Source organism: Amblyomma maculatum, chromosome 6 (assembly GCF_055883805.1).
Source record: "Amblyomma maculatum isolate TAMU_Amacu chromosome 6, ASM5588380v1, whole genome shotgun sequence".
NCBI classification, from domain to species: domain Eukaryota; kingdom Metazoa; phylum Arthropoda; class Arachnida; order Ixodida; family Ixodidae; genus Amblyomma; species Amblyomma maculatum.
The window spans coordinates 86,754,548-86,776,573 of NC_139349.1; the positions used below are offsets into that span (position 1 = coordinate 86,754,548).

Sequence of the window (22,026 nt, forward strand, 5' to 3'; positions counted from 1 at the left end):
ATCCAAGGAATAAAAATTGGCGCTAAATGCGCTTTACGTCTAGTCTTGAGGCAAAGCTTGAGCAGCCCAGAAATATTTTTCAGTATGAAAAATCTTTTTCACATAAAATTTCTCCTATTTCTCGGCGATCGTGCCCACGGCCACGCATCCCAGCAATCCTCACGCGCAGTGAAGACGGCGGCAATGGCGGCTTGGTGTGCAGATTAGCTTTACGCTGTGCAGAGAGCGACCGCGTGCGCGTTTCAGACACTGTTGCGGAAAGTCTGATAGAAGGCACTCAAGTTCTGCGTCTATGATACCAAACGGATTGACTACAGAGACGTAGAGAGGAAAAAAAAATGCCTGGGATGCAATCCGTCAGCCGTGCGGCCCTAGCACAGTTTTGAGCTCGTCGCTGCAGTGTGTAAAGTGCCATGCCCGTTTTAGTGCAGTGCTCGAGGAGGCGTAACGATGGTGTTATTCTTCCTTATCTGCAGTACTTTCAGTGCAAGAATACCAGGAACTGTAGAAGCGACTTCGTGACCGTTACACGAAGGAATCTATGGCCGTCAATTTGGTAACACGAAACGGCAGCGGTTTCGCGTTTCCAAAAACATGGTAATTCGCGAAATCGATTGAATTTTGCAGGAAGTGCGGCCGGCCGAGAAAGTGTGACTGTGTAATCTCTAACTCTTCTGCAATCATACAGACACTTAAATGATGATCCGTAGTCGTCCATAGCGTCGTCGACGCAGGCTCAGGCCGTTGCTGGGCTGGACGTCTCAACGGCCGGCTGTAAGCGTTTTATGCCATTTGAACATTTGCAGTAAGCTCATCGCATCGTTGCCTTGCATACGACAGTAAGTGCCTCGGTAGACGACTCCCCAGTTACAGCCAACTATACCCCAGTTAGGAAGATAGTGAGAGACCGGAAAGCGTGGCGTGATATGGTCCATAGGGTCACGAAGAGTCGGACACGACTGAACGACTGAACTGAACTGAACTAATACCCCAGTTCCTCCCAGGAACCCTGTCGTCTGCTCGAAAAGGCACACCGAAAACGCACCAGCGCTCGAGGTCGTCTTGTGCTCATGCGCGCTGCGGCACCATGCACGCCCGGCAGTTCAGGCCGGTATAACTTGACCGACAACACCGGCTCTTCCAGTCGCGCCGGAAACGTTGGACTATATCGGGCACTTCATTCACGCTGGTAAGTTCCTACACCTGAAGTCACCCTGTTGCAAATAAAGCGTGCATGTCTGTCACCCGTTAATAATTAGGGAGGGTATTATTAACGATGCGCCCTTAACGGTGCGCACACTCCCAGACACCCTTAGAGTGAGTGGGGGTAGCTGTTCCAGTCGCAAAGGAGACGCCCTCGACCTGCGTGGCAAGCTCAGCCGGAATTCAACTACCTTGTAGTGACAGAAGGGGGTGGCCGTTTGGTGCCCAGCTGTCGCCGGTTCAAACCAGAGTAAGGATCGGAGTCAGAAGTAACAAACAAAACACAATTTATGCACAGCAAGAGACGATACAAAGGAATACACAAGATCACGTGAAATACACAGACGAGAGGTTCACAGAATACAAACGCTAAGCATGCAACTACAGAATGATTCAATAACACAGAGGCTTTGCAACAGATCAAACACGAGAGAGTTACATAAACAAACACCAAATTGTTCACCGGGCACTGTTGCAGTCCGACGCCTCAAGAGTCACGATGTGGCCGCCATACGAGACGAGCGCCGCTCCCTTGCAGGTCCGTGGGCTTGCCAGCAGCGGGTGATCCCCAGGAGTCCAGCCGAAGTACTGGTGAACACGTCGCAAACACTGACTGACTGTCTGACTACACAAGCGGCGCGGTCTCTTTAAATAGGGCGCGCCGCGTCTGTCTGTTAACACGCGCCAAAGCTAGCGCGCACACACACTTAGCTTCGCTGGTTATAGCGCTCTCTCTCCCTCCCGTCGAGCCGCGCGTTGTCATTGGCTAGGTCCCATAGAAGATTCTGGAATTTTCTGGCGTATTCCAGGCCGATGAACCACCGTCCTCCCCGGGCAATGGGAAAGAGGGTGACGGCAACGCGTACAAAGCTACGCGCTCTCCCGCGCGGGGAAGGAGGCTTTTCTCTCCATGCTTTCCACGCGACGCTGCGCGGGCCTCGCGCCGTACCGGCTTGATGAAAATGTGCGCCGATTTCGTGACAATGTCAAATACTGCTTATAAATGATTAGGGGGTGATTTCCTCCTCGCGGGTGCCTCTTTTTGCGAAATCTGACGACTCATCAGCGATTCACTGATGTGCGGCGCTTGAGTGAACATTCGTCCCGCATTTCTAGGGCACCATCATTCGGACGTCATACTTTGTTAGCAGCTGCCATTATTTACCGTGATTATTAAGTATACTGCCGTTCTCCTGAGGGGAATGAACTAAACTGAATAACAACTTCGCGCCTGCATTCTTTTTCCTCTTAACAATCCGCATTTCCGATGGCTCATGGTTCTCCCAGTGACAGAACTATTACAGAAAGACCTGTACAACATGTACAACACAGCGGCATGCCCAGTATGACGCCTGATTCCAACGCGATGGCAAGCATACTTACCTGGTGCCGGGTCACTGACGATCAGCAATGTCAGGGCCCCGTGTCGAGGCCTACCATTGCACTCCGGTTGGCTGTCGCACGCCACTACCCCAAACAGGGGCAGATGGGGCATGCAATTTTTGGTAGTGGGGCTAGGCGTACGCGCCAGCCCCTGCCATGGTGATATATAAAATCAGAACTGATTGGGACTTTTCAGCTGCGTTCCCGTTTCCTTCGCACAAGCACGGCCGCTCAATGGAGGCGCCTCCATTGAGCGGCCGTGGCACAAGCATGCCGCCAGAGGGACTAATATTGAGCTCTATTTATCCGCGTGCTTATTACATTCGCGACGTGACGTGTACTATGACCATCTTAGGGCGTTCGTTGTCGCTCAAGATCACGTCATGATGTTGTGTACCGTCCAACCAATCGGACGATTTCGCGCATAATCTACAACGCCTGCTTTCCAGCAACACTCGTAACGTGGCGTGTACCATGACCATTTTGGTGCATTATATATTTTTCGCTCAAGGTGATGTTGCGATGACATGACCCATCCAACCAAACAGGAGAATTTTCGCACGACGCCTGCTTTCCTGCGACGCGGGAGAATTACGCGGTAGCAAAATTAAGGGTCGACATCGGGCTGTCTTAGGTAGGTAGGTATGTAGGTGAAAACTTTTTTGACGAGTCTTGGTAGGTATGTGTAAACTTTCTTAATGAGCCTTAAAAAGGAGTTACGTCCTAGGGTTGGTCTGGCTCCTGATCCCGGGTGGTGGCCAACAGTCCATGACATGCGGCGACCTCTCCAGCCCACTCTACCAGCCGCCTTTGTGAGGCTGGTTCGGAGCTGGAGACCGCGATCTTCCAACGCTCCTTGTTCGTGAGGTTTCAGCGTGATGGTGGTTGGAATTCTCGGCAGAGATATAAAATGTGGTCAAATTTTGCTCTCGGAGCCTCCCAAAAAGTGCATTCGGGTTCGTAATGGCCTGGGTGGATAAGGGCTAACAAAGCCGATGAAGGGAATGTGCGAGCCTGGAGCTGTCTCCAGGTAGTGTGTTGTTCCTTCGAAAGGGAGATGTGTGGTGGGAGATAGACAAGTTTTTGTTCTCTGTAATGAAGAGTTATTTCAAGATAGGTGACGAGCCGGTCCCTAGAGGCTGTTTTAGAGTCGCTCAATATGAGTGTGACAGCGGAGGAGGAAATGGCAAGCGCTATATATGGTTGCTTCGGCTTGAAGTGAACTCTTTGCCTTGATCGAGCACGAGGCTATGTAGGTCATGCGACACTACACTGCTCTGGGCTATAGTTAAAGATGTTAAGAAGCCCGAGGATAAAGTGTGCCTTAAGTATGACAAATTAGTTGTGAACAAAGTGGTGTACGTGTGGGACAAAAAGAAGTACGAAACGTGCAAAGTAAGCTTTTGTACGAAGTGTCTGCCCACTGAATTGCGCTGATTAAGCCTTTTTTTATGAGGCTCCCGATGCGTTGGCCTAGCAAGTCAACCTTGTCCGCATAACGTGCGCCACATCCTCAGTCTGTTTCTGAATCGCGGTTGTACGTCATGTAGAGTAATAAACATTCACTCGAAATCTCTGTATGAATCTTCGTTTTTTTTTTTTTTTTAACAAGAAGAGAACATGGGCAGCAATTTTTTTTTTTTAATGGACCACTGAGGAAGAAACAAAGAGAGAAAACATTAGGTGACAAATGAGGCGAAATATAGGCAGATCTTTATTAGCCAGAGTGGGATAGTGTAAAGTCCAGTTAGCATTATGTCTTCGTAATAATTTGTAAGGAGAAAAAAAAAAAGAACCATTGAGGGCCATTTAAATTTTGCCATGCATAATTTCTCGCCAGACAATCTTGTCGTTACCACTGTTTTATCTTGGGAGGGAGCACCATAAGCTCCCGCTCTCCCGCTCTCCCGCTCCCCATCCTCCGCTCCGATCACTCATGTTAAACACAGGAATAATAAAATAAGTTTTATAATCTATTCTGTTATGTTTCTTGATTCAACAGGCATATCATAGCTACCATGAGCAAGGTGAGTTTGAAGGTCACGAGGCATTACAAGATCTGTAGTTGATTCACTGTCTCATCGTTTTAATTCCCTTGAATTCTAAAAAAGTCAGCTGTCCTCATGAACACAAATAACAACACATGAAGAACTAGCTAATATTACATATCGCAATTTATGCATGTCCCGCGCGACTGCCACTCATCTAGCACATGCTATCTAACTATAATTTAGGCTGTTGAAGCCAACTCCAATACAAAACGATAGGAAATTCGGTTATGAAATATTACGCAATGAGAGCGCATTTCGCATGACGACGTATGTTTACAACGCTTTGCTCATCATTATATTCAAAGACTGTGTGCACGACATTTATAATGTCCATGTACGCTAAATTTCATCTTGTAGCGCAATTTAAAAAGTGTTACTTTATGTTAAAAGGACTAGTTTGTTGCAATATTCGGATAACGGTTGGAATGTTTGCTAGATTGTTAATATGGTTGAGATAAGTACCTGGTTCCCAATATTGGTGTGGAAAATGAAAGTCCTTATAAATTTTACGAACCGCATAGTAAAAATGTGTTTGTGAAACTGAGCAACTTGAGACTCCACTACGGATCTTTTTTTTTTTTTTTGCATCATTGAAAATGCGTTTTGTACGTTGCAAAATCTAAATAATTTTCTGTTCAAAAGTGGTCTAAAGGTGGATTTTGTGATTGGCAGCACAGTCTGAGTCTGCAGTCGACAGTTGCGCTATCCCACGCGAAGTAACGCTACGCCGATGATGGAAGCATACCCCAATGCAGTGAAAATGAGTGCCGAGTTGTGCTGGTGACAAACACTGAATAAGGAGAGGGGGGGTGGCATTGGTGCAGAGCGCGAACGATTATATAGTGTATAATTTTGGACGCATGCATAGGTTAACGTGCCGTTTTTTTTTTTAAATTTAATTTCACACATTTTGTCATCTTTTCCTTTATATTTTATATGTATTCCGTGGCGAAATCGACCCATACTCGTTACAAGAGGAATATCCAAAGCATCATCATCATCATCATCATCATCATCATCGCCATCATCGCCATCGTCTTCTGTCGTACCTCAGTGCGCTATACTATATGCGATTGTACGCGTAGCGAATGAAGGAAGTCTGGACTGGAGTGTGCGATTGACGTAGATATAGGGGGCAAAAATTAGGCTCTCGCCAGACTCTTTCGCGCTGGCGTGGAAGCCTGAAGGGATATGGCTGCTGTATTTGGGATTCCGGATTGGGTCATCTTGATATTTACCTTGGTTGTGTTCCTTTATTTGTGAGTACAAATTACTCTGTTCGTTCTTCGTCTTTACGTTACTGTAGTTCATATTTTTAAATGTAAACGTCACATTGTCTAAGGATAATTGTCTAAATATATCGCAATCGGTCAAACCTGCAATACATTGTACGTATTGAGGCGACATTAGTTTCGTTCTGTTGAAATCCTCTCCGGACGTTCCGCCCCTGTTTTTTTCTTCTGCTTTTCTTTTAGGGGTCACTGCAGAGCTCAATCTTCGTTCATATTGTTACGAGAAATATTCACAGTAAGGCAGTTGTCCACACCACTGAGGATGATCACAGCACAGCACAGCACTCGCACAGCACAGCACTCTTCTGCGTCTTCTTCTTCTGGGAGTCTGTCGCACTTCTTTTTCGTCAGCACGGCCAGCGAATACCGCTCAGTAACACTACCCCCCCCCCCCCCCCCCCCCCCCTCGGGAAAAGCACAGTCCCGGTGCGTTCTACGTTTGTGAAACAGAACGTGCATAATAGGGCTTTAGGCGGGACACATGCACTATTTCAGAGGATGGTGCTCTGGACGAGGATTTCGGAGGCACAGATTCAACTTCATATGTGACGTCTGTCACGGGGCGCAAAACTCGGTAAGGGCCTGTGTAACGGAGCAAAAGTTTTTCACACAAGCCCACGCGATGGCACGGGAGCCACAGCAAGACGAGTGACCCAGGAGGGTAGTGGGCATCACGGTGGTGACTGTCGTACCGGAACTTTTGAGAGTCTTGGGATGCAGAGAGCCTGGCATGAGCTATCCGGCGGGCATCATGAGCGCGGGCTACGGCATCACTGGCGAATGTACTGGTGGCGTATGCCGCGGGTAGTGAGGTGTCGAAGGGCAGTAACGGGTGTCGGCCAAATAACAGATAAAATGGGGAGTATCCAGCGGTAGAATGGACTGATGAATTGTAGGCGAATGTCACAAAGGGTAAATGAACGTCCCAATCCCGGTGGTCGTCAGACACATACATGGACAGCATGTCTGTGAGGGTACGGTTTAGGCGTTCCGTGAGGCCCTTGGTCTGGGGGTGATAGGCTGTTTTTTCACGGTCTCTCTGTTACCGACCGAAATGTTACCGAAACCATCATTGTGTCTCCTAGAGCATCAGGAGTTAAAATGCTTGATTTCCAAGTCAACTTTTAGCCGTCGTTGGATAGTTTGTGTAGTTTGTCAGTGTTTCGCTTGCAAACTTCTGATTCTGTAGTTGCGAAGCCGAAACTAGCCCCACGCCTTTGTCCTTTATCCGATTCGCATAGTGAGGTGCATTTATTGATATTTTATTCAAGCTCTCTTGTAGTACTGGCTACGAAATTTAGGAGAACGAGAGAAGGAGTTTCTAATTCCGTATAGAAAATATTAGCTAGCTTCTTCGGAGTTTGGCTACTCAGCCCACAATTTAGATGTGCGCCTGTTTGGTACCACACATAAGACGCATCTTTGAATTTTTCTCTTCAAGTCTCTGCACCGTAACGTATATAAACTTCATTAGTGCTAACCATGTCGTGCAAGCTTTCACAGCCGAGAGTGCAGGCAGTCCGCGAAAAGGTAGTAGCACCACTGACAGAATGATGAACAATCAGTGTTATCTCGCTAGAATCAGTATGCGACAGAGTCGGTCTCGATTCTTACGTGCACCGCAGCGGTGCAGTATGTTGCAAACAAAGATGTGCGAAGGGAACAAAATGTAGCGTACCAAGACAAGGACAGAGAAAGAAGACACACAGCGCTTCTCTGTCCTTGTCTTGGTGCGCTAAATTTTGTTCCCTTCGATCATGTACCAACAAGTCCAAGTATCTACCCTTCTGAAAGATGTGCGCTTTAGATACTGAAATCAAGATAGCATTCAATCGCGTTACAGTAAATTTGTACAACAGCACAAGCGTGCAGAAAACGTTTGCTGCCAACTTATAAAAGTAACCGACTATAACCACGGGCCCTTCTCTCCGAAGTATGTTCGGAATAGTAACCAACGTTATAGGGCTTTCCTAGCGTCCGGTCCTAGCTTGCTGGCAGTGATGGCGTTGTTATTCTATTATCGTCAATAGGGCAGATCGCGTCCAATTCAGGGTGTAGTGGCGACGTGGAGCAACCTCGAGCCAATAACCACGACTGAGACGGGACTCGCGGCAGCGAGAAGGAAGAGTAAGGAAACGGCCGCTCTGTTTATTGGAACCGTCGTGGCCAGCACAACGAGGAACGATGTGCATGACGCAAGGTTAAAAAAGTGAATAAGAATATCTTATTGCAAGCGGGGTGTAGTCGTACACGACAAAGATGTGCTAAATATTGAAAGGGAAATCGACGTTTAGGCAATCTTTCTTTCTACTATTTTAGAATTCTGAAGTATCGCAACTTCATCGACTTAAAGTAGGGCTCCTCTCAGCTGCATTTCAAAGCGGTTCTATGGTAACCGTCGAAGACATTGCGTTTTCTATATCTAGCAGCAGTAGTAGTTGCAGGAGGTGAAAAGCTTGGCGCTCATGTACTGGGCGATGTCAGTGCACGTTAAAGTACCCCACGTAATCGAAATTTCCGCAGGCTTCCACTAATGCATCTCTCAAAGCCTGAGTCGCTTTGGAACGTTAAACCCCAAAACCGAACCGAACCATACGCTTGAGATTTGTGTTTTATAATCGAAATCAGGTTCCGAGCCCAACTAACTTGATTTGTGACCCGTGGAACACAAGTCCTTTCTCGGAGCTGTTGTCTCTCGGGCTGCCCATTCCCGCTTTTCTTTGCATGTACGAAAAAGAGACAAGAAGTGAGAAAGCAATACGCCGCAGATAGAGAGCATTGAGCTTCGCGGTCTTTAAGATAACGCCGAAACATACAGAAGACTCGCCTATGTCGGCACCTTTGGCAGGAGTTGACAAGGCGCACTCAGAAGAGTGGTATTTGCGATTAGATACAAAAGTTTTAAGGAAGCCAGCTGGGGCTCGAGTTATAGAATGTTCTTCGCTAAAGGGCTGGCATTCTCTGTGTCACTAGCTCAGGTGTTACGAAGTGCTACCTCGGCCCACAGCTACAACACGGAATTAAGAAAACTTATGAAGGGCACCCAAAATTGCCTACGTTCTGTGAAGGCGAAATTAATGTCTCGTGGTGAAATTATATATAGTGCCTTGGAATCCCTGTTATGAGCTAGGTTGCAGCGTGACTGACAGCTGTATGCTACGTGCAACGCGAGATCGAACGACACCGTCTAACAGTGGCGTCATACTTGTTAAATGAATGTCGCATACTTAACGTACATACTTCGCCGGTTGTAAATTCCTTTCACGAGCTAGCCAGAAACTTGAACTTGCGTTCAATGCAAACTTCTATGGCATCACTCGGAATTATATGTGACGAACGGTTGCGTAACAATGTTGATATGAAATTCCGCAGTAACACGAACGGTGGCGTCACAGCTGGAGGTACTAGTGCCGTCACTTCGGATCCCTGTAGCAAGCTAGCCGCAAAATTGACTACCAAATGAATGATAGATGAGAAGAACAGTGGTATATGACACCGCTCTGAACTCTGCAAAAAAAAAAAAATGATTGTGTCAGAATATTAAAAGGAAATAAGAAAATTTTAGTATCACTTCCTGTTACCTCCTGCTCATCACACTCATGAGACAATAAGGTTTCGCTCAATGTATCGAGTATGCAGAAGTTTGGAGCAAAAGACAGCGTGCAGTTCGAGGACAGAGCGAACGCACTTGGTACGCCGCACAACAGCGAATGATGTAAAACTTGTGGTAAATTCGAAGGCTGAAAAAAAAAAAAAAAAGCATTTTTCGGAAACATTAGAAAATATGAAATAATCTAACTCTTATATTAATCAAGGTGTATAGCTGCATTGAGGCAGCATGCAAAACACACTTTAAGGATGTAAGAACTCGAGTGAATGATGCAGGTGTTCGAAACTTCCTGATTAGCATAGGTTTCGAAAAATTGTATGACAGTGACGTGAATATAGATTGTGAGAACTTCATTCGTTCTGTATCAAACGCCATAGCAAAATCTGCACACGAATGCTCCCGCCGCAACTATAAGGAAACTGTTTGCCCATGGCTTACTGATAGTATACTACAGTATATAGTTTACAGGAAAAAGAGGTTTCTTTTATCACAAAGGGAACCATGGTCAATTAAAACTTTATAGGAAAAAGTCCGTTGCGAATAGGAGAGCAATACAGAGTTAATACAGCAACCTAGTCGCAAAGCCCGGAATTGGCTCGAAGGAAGTATGGACAATTGTTTAAAAATGTCACACGAGTCGGATAGAGAAAACGAAATTACCCCTGATGACCTCTCCCTGCAAGTTGCCGTTGATTTCAATAGATACTTTACAAATGTTGGTGAGTCATGTGCCAGTCAGTTCCCATCTAATTTCGCATCCACTAATTTATCTAGGACAGTCTATAACAAATTCAGTCTAAAAGCAATATTTGTCGACGAAATCACATCTGTGGTATGCACGGAATAACGCTAACATTCTTTTAATTCATAAAAAAGAGGATTCTAATGACTTGAAAAATTACAGACCATTCAGCTTACTATCTATTACATATAAGACGCTTACTAAGGTAATGGCTTTTAATTCAGGACAACCTCGGACTTCTATCAAGCAAAAGATCAAACCGTGTTTCGGAAAGGGTATACTCTACTATCGATCATATCTATACCATCAACCAGGTGGTAGAAATAGGCTTGGCCCTTATACATAGCATTTGTTGATTACTAAAAAGCATTTTACTCTGTAGAAACCTGTGCAGTCGTAGAGACATCAGGGTGTAGACATGCCGATATGCAAAAGTACTGGAAGATATCTGCAGCGGCTGCACAGCAACCATAGTTCTGCATAAACAATAACAAAATTCCCATAAAGAAAAGTGTTAGGCAAGGACACACGATCTCCTCAGTGAAATTTAAAGCTCGCTTAGAAGAATTATTCAGAGACTTGGAATGGGAGCAGTTAGGAATAGGGGTAGATGGAGAATATCTCAGAAACCTGCGATTCGCTGATGACTTTGCCTTGCTAAGTAACTCGGGGGATTAATTGCAAAGAATGATTGATCACCTATACAGGAAAAGCAGAAAGTTAGGCTTGAAAATTAATATGGAGAAGACTAAAATAATGTTCAACAGCCCCGGGAAGGTACAGCAGTTTACAATTGGTAGCGAAGCACTAGAAGTGGTAGGGGAATATGTCTACTTAGGAAAGGCAGTAACCGCAGATACGGACCAACTAGGAGAACAAGATTGCGATGAAGCGTATTTGACAAGTACTCGCAGATTATGACTAGCAGCTTACTGGTATCGCTCAAGGGGAAAGCATACAACAGTTGCACCTTACCCGTGCTCACCAATGGGGCTGAAATGTAGAGGTTAACGAAAAGGGTTCTACTTAAGTTGAGCACAATGCAGAGGGCTATGGAATGAAAATGGTAGGTGTAACGTTAAGAGATGGGAAGCGTGCAGAGTGGCTGAGAGAAATAACTCGAGGTAATTACATTCTAATGGAAATCAAGAAGAGGAAATGGGCATGAGCAGGGCATGTAGTGCGAAGAGAGGGTAACCGATGGTCGCTTAAGGTAACACATTAGATTCCGAGGGAAGGAAAGCGTCGGAGGGGGTGGTAGAAAGTTAGGTGGGCAGATGAGGCTAGGACGTTCGCAGAGGTGAGGTGGATGCAGCTAGCACAAGACCGGGTTAATTGGAGAAATATGGGAGAGGCCCTCGCTCCGCAGTGGGTGCAATTCGGCTGATGATTATGGCGTGCGTCGAAATCAGCCTGCACAGCACACTCCAGTTTACGAACACTGAACATTGAAGTGCATGCAGTATTGCAAAGGCGGATGCTCTTAACAATTGAGCATGGGGGGGTATGGGGGAGTGTATTACGCACAGGGTCAGCTATTACATATGTTGAACTCCATTAGAATATCCGGGTTTTTATGCTTTCTTTACGGCAATAATGGCATTCCAATGTCAGAATACGAACGAGCGTTGTCTGCTCCAATGACAGACTGTGATCAGGTGTACATCCCTGATCGCTGCGTGGAGCAGCGATGATCGGAGGATTTCGCCGAAAGCCGGTGTGACGTTCTCTCGTTTCCGCTTCTGCTTTCGGCCTAGACAGGCAAATCATCGCTTGCTGTCGTCGCTACACGGTGGTCCGAGCAGCTGTGAATGACATGAACGCGGCTTCTGCTTTCCCATGTCCAAGGAGTGAACTTTCACTGCGAAATTCTTGTGAAAACCTTGCGCAGCATCAAAATCGTCCGAAAGAGCGAGGAAGGAGCGCACGCCACTGACGGGCATCGACATCAGTCCGAACTAAGCTGGCTGGCATCGCAGCGACGCTGTATAGACGTTGGCATTACTCGCAGTGGCTGGTCGAAAAAGAAGCGGCTACAGCATACGAGGGAATAACACCCACGCCGATTAAACAGCGTAAAATGAAAAGCGAGATGGACAGCTATAAATATTGTACACCCTTCCAATTTTTTAACCACGCCAGCGTCGACCGTTCGCTTTATCAGCGCCCTAGCACGGAAAGAACCGGCAAACTCCCCGAGAATTGGAGTTCTTCTCTCTGGCACGGACGCTAGCGGTCGCATTCTACATGCGTTCCGCGTTCTTCGAGCATTTTCGCCCGTTTTTCGCCACCGACTACCCCCGAATTTGCGCCAGACCCTTCGCTACCTATCCGGCGTGGACTGTGCAAATTTCAACGATTTTAGGCGAGATTTGTTGTCTCTACGATCAATTTCCTGCGGCCAAACCTGACCGAGGGAGGTAGGCCTAATGGCTGCGCACGTTTAGGGCGTGCCCGCTCCCAGCTGTAGCGGCTGCGGCCGCCTCACTTCGACTCACCTCCACACCCTCAAGCTCAGAGATGCCGTATTCCGTCACCGGCACGGACATTTCGCCTGCGGACCTAGCCGACGGCACATGGACCGCGCTTGAAATGCAACGCCGATACCGTCGACCGACACCAGCGGATACGCCGCTGGCCAACTCTCCAGCGTCTGATGCCACTACAGCTCACACAAGCCAGCGTCTCCGCAGCCGTCCACCGCCACCTGCAAAAAAACGACCACTCCCTCGCCTGCCGACGGATGACTACAAAATCGTCCTTCGCCCTCAAGGTACATATGTTATGTTGAGGCAGAAAAGGAAAGAAAAATAAAGAGCCTCGGCCTGTGCCACTTAGTATAACGGGCTTGCCCTCAAGGTACAGTCGACCTGAACGCCGTTGGCCCCGCCAAACTGGCCATATCTATTTATGACGCTGCTCAGATCGACGGCCTCGTGGCCATCACCGCCGACCAAGTTAGAATCCACCCGAGCAACAACACCGTCACGGTCAGTACTCCGGACAAGGATCGCGCTCTCCTCTACGCCAAGGTCCAAACAATCACCCTAGACAACGTCGCCATCCCGGTCGCCACGTACGCCCCAGCCCCCGACAACTCGGTGAAGGGAATAATCTACAGAGCCCACAGCCCCGAGACCGACCCAGAGATTCAGGCTGAGCTCAAAGCCAGAAACCCGGACCTCACAGTGGTAGCCGCGCGCCGCATGGGCCGCACACGCCACTTCGTGATCACAATCGCCGGTGCCAAGTTACCCCGATACATGCGGTACCTTGGCTTTACTTTCGAAGTTTTTCAGTACAAAAGCCGCCCGGAGGCGTGCTTTAACTGCCGAAAGCTGGGCCACAGAGCGGATGTATGCCCCCATCCAAGAAAGCCAACCTGCCGCCGCTGCGGCACTGCGCACGATCCTCCCCCGGACGGCCAACCACCGACATGCCAGGCGTCGTGTATTGTCTGTAAGGGAGGCCACCCTACAGGCAGCAGAAGCTGTAAATACCGCTTCATACAATCCACTCCAGCCAAGTCCTCTTCACCAACCACCGACATTGACAGCGACGCGGACGAGACAAACCCTGGACGCCAGTCTCGGCCCCGCGACCGTACCCAGAGTCGCCACCAGCCTCCTCGGGATCAATGCTTCCCCCCACTCGGCAGTGACAGCTGTTCCAGCCGGAGCCGTTCCGTCTCCGCCTCACGAAGCGCCCGGGCCAGACCCCAGACTGAACAGGCCAATACAGTGAAGCAGGTCGCCTGGAAACCCCCCACAGAACTCACCGCCACGTCTCCCGACTCGCAGGTAAGGGAGCTGGCAGACATGGTAAATAAACTACAACTTCAACTAGCTCAAGCGAATGCGAAAATTCAAACATTAGAATCTGTGCAAATGAACGCTAGGTTGCAACCGCAGCAGGTGGCTCGCGCTCCTACCTCTGACGCAGTCAGTGATCCAAGCATGGATACCAACGAACCTAAGCGCCCAAAACGTAAAGCGTCTCCCCCCTCTTCATTAGCAGACATCGACGCCAATTTTGAGGCCTCCGCTGCGCGTATGTCCAAAGTTGAGGACACCCTACTGCAACTCACTCCCATGATCGACCGCCTCGCAGAGAGCTACGCTACAATGGCAGCAAATATTCAAGCCCTTACGGCCCGCCTCGAAGCCATCACCAGCCCACTACAGCCCACCACGCCTCCGAAATCTGCAACCCCTCCAAATCCCGCTACCTATCCACCATCCGTTATTGTCGCCACGTCGGAAAATGCAGCCTCGTGCACCCGTGCAGGAGGTATTTTAAAATCACCTATGGCGCACTCGCAGCGCCCCGAACCATACGCCAAACGCGATGGCTAATTCCCCCATCATAGTCTGGCAATGGAACTGCAGGGGCTTCAAGGCAAAGCGGCGGGCCTTGGAGCACTCCCTGCAGGCCCAGCCGCGTACCCCTCACATAATAGCACTCCAAGAAACATACACAGACACTAAACTTGTCAGTTACGCCGCATACAACCAGCAAAAAACCCACAGCCAAAGACCCAACACCGCGATACTGGTCCATAGAAATCTAACCGCTAATCAACTGGATTTGAACTACGCTGAAGTCCCGCACACCTTCATACAGGTCCTCCCGAATACCCGATCACAAGCCCCTATTCATATTCTAAATGTCTACAGCCCCCCCAGCGACAAGACCACACGAGTAGCCACCCTTATCCGCAAGGCCTGCATGATCGCAAGCACAGGAATGCTCCTCATACTTGGTGACTTTAACACGCCGCACGAGCAGTGGGGCTATCCCCACAGAACATGCGGCCGTAAAGGAGCTAAAGTATGGGAAACCGCCCAGACAATGGGACTTACACTACTCACCGACCTCGACAGACCCACCCGCATAGGTAACAGCATCACACGGGACAGCTGTCCTGACCTCACTTTTGCTCGAAACATCACAGATGCGCGATGGGAAAATCTCGGCATGAACATAGGCAGCGACCATTATGTTCTCAGCACGGCATTCACAGCCACACACAGCAAAAATCCCTCGCCGCACAGTCAAGCACACCAACTGGGACGCGTTCAGATACGTACGTACTAAACATGCACCGATCCCCATCGAGGACCTGGACACCTCGACAGCCTCACTACTCCAGGATGCCGAAAATGCCACCTCCACGACTACGCAAGAGGAGGATGGCCCCAACCCTGATGCCAAACTCATCCACATGTGGGAAGCACAGCGTAGCCTTCACGCTCGCTGGCTCCAACGTAAACATAACCGCCCTCTCAAACTTCGCCTCTCACGCCTTGAGCGAGAAATCGAAACTTGCGCCACCAAGCTTAGCCGGGAACAATGGCATCAAACATGCGACCGCCTAAACGGACAGCTAGGCTGTAAAAACTCATGGTATCTGCTTAAACATCTCCTTGATCCGACCCACACTAAGGCCACATCCCACAAGAACCTCGCCCGAGTAATACACGCTTTTCAGGGCACAAAAGAGGAACTGCTCGACACTCTGACAGACAAGTACATTAACACCTCGACCGAAATCCCCATCCCCGCGGCATACACGGGACTTCCAAACACCGACATGGACAGGGACATCACAACAGCCGAAGTTCATGCAGCCCTCAATCACATCAAGACCACCGCCGCCGCAGGTAACGATCATATAACTAACAAAATGCTCCGTAACCTCGATGACCAGTCCATCGAAGCACTCACGGAACTTTTCAACACCCATTGGCATGATGGTCGCCTTCCGGATACCTGGAAGCATGCCAAAGTGATCTTTATACCTAAACCGGGCAAAAAACTTGAGCTGGGCAATCTCCGACCTATTTCCCTTACATCTTGTCTCGGTAAGGTGATGGAACACGTTATCCTTAATAGGCTTAAAAACCACGCAGACAAAGAAGATCTCCTTCCGCCCACTATGATTGGGTTCAGAGCCGGTCTCTCCACTCAAGACATCATGTGGCAAATACAACATGACATACTCGACCCAGGTCCCATCCGGGCCACACGGACGATTCTCGGCCTCGATATTAGCAAGGCGTTTGACAACGTATCACACGCCTCCATTTTGACAAATCTCGCTCAGATGAATGTAGGCACCCGTACCTACAATTACATCGCGAACTTTCTACAGAACCGCACCGCAGAACTCCACATTGGCGAACTCATCAGTGACAAGATTACCCTGGGCACCAGAGGAACCCCACAAGGTGCAGTCCTCTCCCCTTTCCTCTTTAATGTCACCATGAGGGGCCTTCCCCCAATTTTAAACGCCATACCTCACGTAAAACACTCCCTATACGCCGACGATATCACCCTCTGGACCACCTATGGTTCAGACGGGGACATCCAGAGTTCCCTCCAGACAGCCATTGACACTGTCCACACCTATGTACAGGCGAACGGCCTCACATGCTCCCCAACAAAATCGGAGCTGCTTGTCATCCGCGACAGGAGAGTGCGCAGACCGGCTCCCGCAGCGCTTGAGCTCATCACGCTCCACATCGACACACACCCTATACCTTCCGTCCAGACCATTCGTGTCCTGGGCATGCTAATACAGAACTCCGAAGCAATACAACGCCTCCGCACGACAGCTCACCAAATAATCGGCCTTATTCGCCGCATCTCCACACGTCGTAGAGGCATGATGGACGATGACCTCAGCCGGCTAACAGAGGCATTCCTCGTTAGCAGGATAGTATACTCCTATCCCTACTATCACCTTCGCCGAAAAGATGAGGAGGCAGTTAACAGCATCATCCGCTCGGTGTACAAAGCTTCCCTAGGGTTTCCACAATATGCTAGCACACGACACCTCCTCCAACTGGGGATTTACAACGCTCTTTCCGAACTTATAGAGGCACACAAGACAGCCCAAATTCATCGCCTCTCCAGGACAAATCACGGCCGTCTCATCCTTGACCGGTTAAACGTCAACCCAATAGGCGATCCCCATCCCACAGCCCCCCTCCCGACATGTGTACACAGCCGCCTCGTTGTCAAACCACTACCAAAAAACATGCTCCCTGGCCGACACGACGCGCGCCGTCAACACAAAGCCAGGTCACTCGATGAAACCTACCATACCGATGAACACGCAACATACGTGGACGCGGCAAGGCAAGATGCAACAACATATGTGGCCTGTGCTACCACGCCGCAATCTACACTGATCTCCGCCGCCACGGTGCGTGCCTCCTCCCCCACCGCAGCGGAAGAAACAGCTATAGCGCTGGCCATCGCTGACCGGCGTACGCGTACAGTCCTTAGTGACTCAAAAAGAGCAATTCTAAATTTCTCGGCAGGCTACATCTGCCTTTCTGCTGCACGCATCCTGCGCGGCTGCACTCCCGACCACAAAATTAACCTAGTCTGGGTACCCGCCCACGCGGGCAACTCTGGAAACGATGGGGCCGACCAACTTGCCCGAGGATTAACAATCCGGGCGGTCGGTCTCACGCATCTAGACGCACTCGCTGAAGCCCCCCAGACTTTCGCCGAAATTACCAATTTACACAGAGACGCGACGCCTTTTCCGGCCTCCCCACCCCGACCTCGACCGAGCACAAGCCACCCTGCTGCGCAGATTACAGACACACTCATTTCTTAGTCACTCCAGGCTATCACTAATTACTAACGGGGAATACGACCCCGCACGTCCAAATTGTAACAACGGAGAACCCGCCACTCAGGCGCACATCCTCTGGGGATGCATAAATAACCCGCCCCCAAGGGCCCTCCTGCCAGCTCCCTCTGCAGAAAGCTGGCACCAACTCCTTACCAAGCCAGACAGGAACACGCAACTTTCACTCATTTCGTGGGACCAGGATGTCGCCCCCACCTGGGGGCCACACAGGACCCATCTGCCCTAATTCACAACATCTGGGGCAAATAAAGTTGTCTCTCTCTCTCCCCGAGAATTGCCGCCTGCGCGCGAAAACCAGGCCACGGTGGCCGTCGTCTGCTGAGCTGTTCCATGAAGCTGCGCGCCGCCCCCAACCCTTTTCTACGCTAACCGCGCTACCTTAAACTGATTTACTTATAGGAAGGGAAAGGCGCTGTAACTGTCTCACTTGTTTTCTGTGGACACCGCAACCGCGCCGTTAGGGAAGGGAGGAAGGTGGGAGTGAAAGTGGAAAGAGAGAAAGAGGGGCCGTAGTGGAGGGCTACGGAGTAATTTCGACCACCTTGGGATCTTTAACATGCGCTGACATCGCACAGCACACGGACGCCTCTTAGTTTCACCGCGCTACCTGGCATTCCAGCCGCTAACACAGAGAAGAGGGTAAGAGAGATTGCTGATAGTAGCAGTGTAAGCATTCCTCAAACAAATCTCACTACTTGCGTTTTACGCTTATCAAAATCGCGGGCCACAGCCATATGCGCGAACAACTGCATACAAGCGCAAACGAAGGATTGATCGCAAAGTTTGTTCGAAAAACACTGAGTGAGCTGGTTGCATCTGGGCGGCACGTGCCTCTCCAGAATATCGGGGACGTGTGCCAGCAGTATTGCGATCAAAGGAAAGGGTCAGGGGGCTGCGCGCAGCTCCTGGAACAGCCTAGCAGGCGACGGACCTTGGCCTGGTCTTGGTGCGCATGCGGCAACTCCCGGCGAGTTTGCCGGTTCGTTCCGTCATAGGGCGCTGATGAAGCGAACGGTCGACACTCGCGTAATACCGTTAAAAAAATTGGACGGCCGTACATATTCGCAAGTTTCATGGGCAGCCGCGAAAAGTACCGCCAAACTATAGGCCACGGCGTTGTCACCCGAGTTTGCTTCTATATCTGTCGTAATAATATTTTCTTTAGTGTCAGCCTTAGAGCGCTTGTCACGTGAGCTATAGGGCTACATATATGCGCGATTCTCAGCGTTACTCGCGCACGCTCCGGTGGTATAGACGTGACGAAACCCCGCAACTAACTTCGAGAACGTAGATATTCCAAGCATATTAACGCGGTAGCGTTAAGGAGCTCGTGTCGCAGAAAAGCCGGTGTCGTCGGCGTCGTCGGCGTTGGCCGTGAGCGATAGATCCCGGCATGCACTTCATAAATAAAAAGCAACTTCCAAGATGGGCTGGGTAGGAATCGAACCAGGGTCTCCGGAGTATGAGACGGAGACGCTACCACTCAGCCATGAGTTCGATGCTTGAAAGCGGTACAAAAGCGCTTCTAGTGAATGCGGTGTTGCCTTAGAAACGTGCCGTAGAACGTTATACTGCGGTGTATATCGGTAATTATGAGCATGTTACTTACAGAAGTCGCAGTTACACGAGTAGCGAAGTACGTTTCCGCTACATTTCTTCTGCGCTCTGCGCACATGCAGAGCCATCTTGCGGCAAACACAGAACAACCCCTCCTTGCAATGTGCGGCGCTGCCCCGACACGTGGCGCGCCACTCGCCCCTGACGTTTCGCCGTGCACCCTCACGGGTTGTAGAATCAAGGGTCTTTCCTTTCTATCTCTATCTTCTCTCACCCGCTTCTCCCCTTCGGGCCGCGCGGGTACCGGTGCGAGGATGCCCCAATACCCTTGCGTTTAATAAGTTTTCTCGCTCTCTCCCCTTCCAACATCCAGCGTGCGTCACTCGAACAGTGGTGTTTAGGCGACGCGGCTCCTCTTTCCGCTCACAGCGCGATTGCTAGGTGCAGCGTCTGATGCCGGACGCCTCTGACGTGATCGCTGCGCCATAGCGCTTCTGCTGGGAAAGCGTCCCCTGCGATGTGTGACTGACCGACATACTCAGTGCATGTGAACGCTAAAGGAACACGGGAGCAAGAAACGTTGTAGTGTGCACAACACAGTGCGATAATGTAGATTGTGAGAAGCACTTGTTTGAACAAATAATTAGAAAAAAGTTGTACAGTGCACTTAGAAGTGTTGAGTATGAAAACTATGTCTTTGTGTGACTCAAGAGCATACCGAGCGAATGAGTGGACGGTGCGAACGAGGTGCAATAACGCTATCGCGTTCCACTCTTGAAGGCGAAGCTTAAGCGTCCTCCAAATTTTTTTTGCTCATTCCGTTCTCGTGTATGGATTCGCATCACAACCGACGTGAGAAGAGTGCTTGTAAGCAGTCTTTACGTTATTTGCATTACAATGAGTGGGCAACTGAATCCTCTCAGAAAGGAAAAACATGGTTTGGTTTGCGTTCACTTCAATTGAGAAGCCGCCCCGCTGCACTCGGCGGCAGCCGGTTTTTTGAAATGACGCCTTTGCCATTTCATAAGCACGTGTTGTTTTCTTTTTTTTTTCTGATCATGTTTTATTCCAAACGCAAAGTTTGGTGCCATGTGCTTCTTTTGACAACAGTTGCAAAATGTTCTCGCAGCAGAGCGAAAGCGGCGGCAGGCGTTGCAGAGAGTGGGGCCACCAGAACTAGTTCTACACGCTGATTGGGTGACTTCCATCGTAGAGCGTGCTCCCACGGGTGCGAACGAATTCAAATGGCAAATTTGGAGACTGGCAACTTCACCGGAGCGACACGCTCAGTTTGTGATCCGGCTAAGCATTCACGATCTGCCATCGGAATTCAGGATTAAATACAGATTCACTGAACGTTGGACATGAACGTGCGAAAGGTAATGCTATTAGTTTACTGACATCGTATAGCTGCATAGTCTGCTGAAGCCAATCAGTGCCGTGAAGAAGACTACATAGACAAATAATCAGTAATGTTTCTGAGTGTTTCATATTGTAAAGGGAGCATACCCATGCTACTCTGCAGTAGCATAAAACTCAAGAAAAATGCGGCTTTTGCCAATCAGAGAACTATCAGTATGAAAAACGTCGACTGACTCTATAACGTCTTGAATAAACCCCGTAGGCCTGCAAGCGTGGCAACGAAGGGTCTGGTGGATGAAATGGGCATCAACGCGCCCTTTCTCGGACTAACTGCGGCATCATGAAAATCGGCCGTCGCCATTGACTGAAGAGACTCCTTTGAGGGGCACCTGGAGCTTTTTACTTCTCTTGTATGAGTCCTAGAGCGCTATCGTAGCACACACGCTATCGTAGCACAAGCATGCTATAAAATCTGAAAATCAATCAGGAGAACAGTCATTCCTTTCTGTCATCTTTTCCTAATGAACAAAAAAAAAAAAAACGTTTTGGGACAGATGTCCGCTAGAAGGCGCTATACGATCAAACGGTCATGCCCTTGCGATGTCATTAGTTACAACGAAGGATTTTTACAGTTACATTCACCCTCCGTTGTGTAGAACAGCGCGAAAAAACGACAGGGACGAAGGAAGACAACAATCGCAGCGCTCGTCCTGTTGTCTTCCTTCGTCCCTGTCGTTTTATCGCGCTGTTCTACACAACGGATTACCAACGTGCCCAAGCTTTTGTTTTAACGTAATTCACCATCCCATTCCGGCAAGCAAAATAACACCCCTTCTGATAAACTTCAGTCTCCACTAAGCAGAACACAAGGGAGGCCACCACATTGTCGATGCGTTTTCCACGAATTCGACTGGTTAGACAAGAATACAAGAGATCCATGAACAGGCAGCGAAGAGCGCTCGGGTGTGCCAGTGCATGTCGGGTGCATGACGTACTCGACGCCTGCGGCCGATAAGCTCAAGTCCAGTTTTTGAGTCTTACGCCGGCCTGAACTTGCCGAGGATTACGTAACGCTCTTATCAATCCTCATAGCCATACAGAGAGCGGAAAAACACACCTATATCGCAAAGTAGATATGAAACGGGATAGAACTCGTT

The 22,026-nt window shown here is 49.3% G+C and overlaps 1 non-coding gene across 1 annotated transcript; it reads left to right on the top strand.

Moving 5' to 3' along the window:
* The first annotated feature begins 2,578 nt into the window (after positions 1-2,578).
* LOC146186206 (U1 spliceosomal RNA) lies at positions 2,579-2,740 on the top strand. The gene has a single exon (XR_014708362.1). It is a non-coding gene; the product is annotated as a U1 spliceosomal RNA (small nuclear RNA).
* Positions 2,741-22,026: the final 19,286 nt, after the last annotated feature.